Here is a 5,585-nt window from a genome sequence, read left to right on the forward strand (position 1 = left end):
TTGATCGGCTGCGACACGACAGTCTCGGCAGCGAGACCGTTGGCTCCCACTGTGGTCGCCAGTTTGTTTGCGTCAAAAGTTGGTATCGTTATGGAATTCATTATATCTTCGGTCGATTACAACAAATTCAAAAGAAATAGCCTTTTTATAAGACTTCTTTTACACAACAATAGGAAAATTACAACTTTTTAGAAACAAACGCAGGATCGTTGTTTGGATCACTGCTTGCGTGGGATCTTTGCCTGTGCCGGGAGCGCTTTGACTCTTGGACCACCGAATCACAGATTCTGATTGAATCGTGAGGGGTTTAATGATTCTTCCTTCGTTTATCGAAGTGAGAATTTGAAGTGAATATCTTATCAAAGTAAGATGATCACTCTTCTTAAGATCAAGTCAAAGCTCGAATCTCAAGGAATCCAAGAACAATAGTGTCTGCTCTCTCTCTGCTCAAAATTGCTCAATAATGTGCTCTGATCAGCCTCCCTCCAAAAAATCGATCTCAGGGGGGTATTTATAACCCCTGGGAAAAAAACCATTCCCGAGACAGTGTTTGCTGTCTCGGCGGCCGAGACAGCAAAGACTGTCTGGGCCGAGACAGCAAAGACTGTCTCGGGTTCCAAGACAGTAAACACTGTCTCGGGTTCCGAGACAATAAATACTATCTCGGAAATCCTCAACTTCCAGACAGTTTTCTTGTAACTGCCTTCCCACATTTTAAAACTATGTTATCTTGGCAGTTATCAACGTGATTCTCGCCCACCACGTTTCCCACGTTCCTCGACAGTTAATGGACGTGTGTGGCAGTTATAAAACAGTTCTGAAACTGTCTCGCGTGCGAGACAGAGAACACTGTCTCGCGTGCGAGACAGTAAAAACTGTCTCGCCTGCGAGACAGCCCATACTTGTGTTCTTCTGCCTTTTTGAGCTGTATTCGGATATCTCTCAGCATTTTTTGACGCCTACATTACTATAGTTGTCATTTTTTGACGCCTACAAGTTGCACAAGGTTATAATCAAGAAGAATGTATTGATTATGATGAAACTTATGCACCTGTTGCTCGTTTAGAATCTATTAGAATTCTTCTTGCATTTGCATGTTTTATGAATTTTAAATTATTTCAAATGGATGTTAAAAGTGCTTTTCTAAATGTTTTATAAAAGAAGAAGTTTTTGTAGAACAACCTCCCGAATTTGAACATGAAAGTTTTCCAAATCATGTTTTTAAACTTAAGAAAGCCTTATATGGTCTTAAACAAGCACCTTGTGCTTGGTATGATAGATTAAAGAATTTTCTTTTAACTTCAGGATTTGATATTGGAAAAGTAGATTCAACTTTATTTATTAATAAAATAAATAAAGATATTTTATTATTTCAAATATATGTAGATGATATTATTTTTGGTTCTTCTAATAACAATCTTTGTCAAGAGTTTGCTAAGACTATGCAGGATGAATTTGAAATGAGTCATATGAGTGAACTCAATTTCTTCCTTGGACTTTAAATTAAACAATTAAAAGAAGGAATATTCATCAATCAAAGCAAGTACGCAAAAGATTTACTCAAACACTTTGGAATGGAAAATACAACAAGCAAACCAACACCAATGAGTACTACTACATCACTTGACAAAGATGAAAATGGTAAGAATGTTGATCAAAAGCTTTATCGAGGTATGATTGGATCACTTCTTTACATTACTGCAAGTAAACATGATATTATGTTTAGTATATATTTATGTGCTAGATTTCAATCTAATCCTAAAGAATCTCATCTTAAAGCAGTGAAAAGAATTTTTAGATATCTTAAAGATACTACAAATTATGGATTGTTTTATCCAAAACATAGCACTTTTGATTTAATTTCATATAGTGATGCGGATTTTGCCGAATATAAATCCGATAGAAAAGGTACAAGTGGAACGTGTCATTTCTTAGGACATTCACTTGTATCTTGGTTTAGTAAAAAGCAAAATTTAGTATCATTATCTACGACTGAAGCAGAATATATTGCTGTAAGTCTTGCATGTGCTCAAGTTTTATGGATGAAACAAACATTATTAGATTTTGACATAAATTGTCCCATATCATCCATAATGTGTGATAATTCAAGTGCAATTAATTTATCTAAAAATCCGATTCAACATTCACGTACAAAACATATTGATATTAGACATCATTTCCTATGTGATCATATGCTTAAATGTGATATTTCGTTAGAATTTATACCTACTGATAAACAAATTTCAGATATATTAACAAAGCCTTTAAAAGAAGAAATTTATGTTAAATTAAGAAGGGAATTAGGTATATGTTCAATTAATAATTTAAATTAAAGTTCATTTGTACTCACAGGTTTTATAGTCGACTAATTTGCATTATAGTCGACTACATGCACAAGCACTGCATATAGGTTTTTCTGTGAATTTCAGTATAGTCGACTAATTTTCCTTGTAGTCGACTACTTTTTATTACAGTCAGAAAATAAACTTTCTGTCGACCAACCTGTAGTCGACTACTTTTGTTTATAGTCGACTACTAACAACAGTTTTACAAATTACAGACTTTCAATCTTTTGGATTTTTTTTTACAATCAAATCCACAACCCAATACCCGTTTAACTTACAAAAACTTAATCTCAACCATTCAATAGTCTGATCAAATCCTAGCCTTATATCTATTGTTTATTTAGATCAAATCCAAACCACACAATTTTTTTTCTTAACTAATCTTGACCATTCAATTATTTGACAAGAAAAACTTCTTTAAATCCCCAATTCTCTTCTTCTTTCTCAAACCATAACCGATCCCTCTTCTTCCCCATTTCAGAAATCCCGTCTCCTCATCTAGGGCATCTTAAAAACTCATATTTCCCACTTCTTTCTTCAACATTTCCTTGATTCCAAGCTTTATTTAGGTCCTGTAGTCGACTACAAGCAAGAATAGCCGATTACATCTAGGGTTTTATCATTTTGGGTAAGCTTTTCAATCCTTTCTTGGTTTCCAAGTTCATTTTGTGTTCTTCATCATATCTAGAGCTAAGAAAGCTAAACAAACTCATTCTAATGTTAATGATAAAATTATTGTCTATTTAAAAAGTCCGGATTTACTTGAAGAATTCAATAAAATATCATCTTTCAAAGTTCTTCTGGGTAGATTCGTCAAATTTGACGATTTCATACCATAAAATTTCAGTTCTTATTTTGAAAATGTGGGTCTTTTAGAATTATTTTCATCGGAAAATAGAAAACCTACATATCCGTTCTTGGTTCATTTGTTCTACACCAATATCACTCGTGTGGAAACAATTCGTGGACATGAAAAATTAAGCACACTTGTAAAAGGGATAGAAATTGAATTGACTAAAAGTCAATTGGAAAATTTTTTAACATTCCCTATAAAGGTGTAACTCTTAGTTCCATCAAAATGAATGATGAAGATTTATTATCTAATCACATCTTTCTTCCGGGTTATGGAAAACCATTAAACAATTTAAATAAACTCCGTCCAATTCCTCGTTTCATTGCTAGAATCCTAGCATATAACATGTTTCCAAAAATGGGGAGCTTTCATTTCCTTTCCATAGATTTAGCAAAAGCTCTTTATGCTATTATGGGAAATATTCAAGTAAATTGGGCTGCCGTTTATTATGAAATTCTGTTAGCAATACCAAAAGGATCTCTTCCTTATGGTGCTTTCTTAACAAAAGTCTTTGAAAAATTCAATGTCGATCTAGCTTCTGAAAAATCGATTGTTCGAATCGTCGAATTTTTTGACTCCAATGCTCTTACAAGAATGAAGTTAACTAATTTTGAAATTCATGATCAAAATCCTCACGATGAGCCTCCACCTACTCAAGAACAACAATAACATGATATACCTCAATCATCTCATCAAGCCGGAACTTCATCTAGTCAACCACCACCACCATTTCCTTCAGAACCTTCATGTTTTTCAAATGTGTAGTACAACACACTATCTGCACGTATTCTTGAACTTGAAACTTGTCAAAGAGCTCTATATTCTCAGAATTCCTATATTATTAGTAATCAAGAAGAGCTAATCAAGAAGTTTGATGAATTGGACACGAAGTTTAGCGCATTCTTCCAAGGACATCAACCTCCTCCGGCACCTTAGAAGTCTATGCATGCATCATATTAGATTTGGATGTTTTAGTGTTTAGTTTCAAAACAATTATGTTTTTTTAGTTAGTTATCTATGTTTAAATATCAAAAACTATGTAGTTGTGGGTTGGTATTAAGACATATGTAATGTGTTATGTTGCTACTATGTCAAATATGTTGAAGTATTATGTTGCTATTATGTGTATACTATGGTGTTTTTTGGATAGTTAATATATGTGCTATATATTTTAAACAGATTATGATGATGAACATTGTGGAACTTTTGGTCTTTATGGCAAGTCTTTGCCTACCTATTTGGATGGGTGAAGTTATGGACTATGTTCATAATCTGGATGATTTGTTTGAAGTATTAGCTCATATTGAAGAAATAATATCATGTTTAGCATAAATGTTTATCTCTTTTTGTTGATAACAAAGGGGGAGAAGTGGTATGAATATTAGACTCATGTAATGTTATAGACTCTAATATGCATATATGCAGGGGGAGTAAGTATGTTTATTTCATAATGTTTAAATTTGTTTTTAAAATACTTACATATGCATAAATTGTTTGTCATCATCAAAAATGGGGAGAATGGTGAATATCATGTCTCTATGATATTATTTTGATGATAACAATTTATACAATGTGTATTATACAAATGCACAAACATTTATATGCAGCTTTCAATATCAAAATATGAACAAGTGCAAGTTGAGTTCAAGGCATTATAAAGTGAAGAAGATGAAGAACATATGAGATAATGTATTTTATATTTTCTTTACTTTGAATTATTGTACAAGCCTTGATCACTCACACACACACACACACATAAATATTAGAACACACTAACACAGGCTTAGTGTGTTGGTTAATTATAGAAATCCCCTATATTAACCATTAGAGTTTATAATTAATATTTGAGTGTCAAAACATTTCATACATTACATTTTTTCTGTAAAACTCAGAAATAGTCGACTAATCAATATTATAGTCGACTACAAAATTGTCAATCATAATTTTGTAAAACACATGACTAGTCGACTAATGCTTAAAATAGTCGACTACAAAATTTTCAGTCATGTTTCTGTAAAACACATGACTAGTCGACTAATGCTTAATATAGTCGACTACAAAATTTTCAGTGATGTTTCTGTAAAACATGTGACTAGTCGACTAATGCTTATTATAGTTGACTACTAAGAAATTTTCTGATTCACTGAGTCGATTTTAACTCAGTGTAGTCGACTACAGATACAGTTTTTCCAGATTTTAAAGTTTGAATTAATGACTGTTTATAGCCGTTTTTAAATGTTTTTAAAGTTAAAATTCTTGCCTTTTTAAGGGCTATAAATAGGTTATTTGTTCAGAAAAATGCACGAAATTCATATACCCATAAGCTTTGATATTTGTGCATCTTTCAAGTGTTAAAAAATTCAGATTTTGAGAAAAAGAAGAGTTTT

Source organism: Asparagus officinalis, chromosome 7 (assembly GCF_001876935.1).
Source record: "Asparagus officinalis chromosome 7, Aspof.V1, whole genome shotgun sequence".
In the NCBI taxonomy this organism is placed as follows: domain Eukaryota; kingdom Viridiplantae; phylum Streptophyta; class Magnoliopsida; order Asparagales; family Asparagaceae; genus Asparagus; species Asparagus officinalis.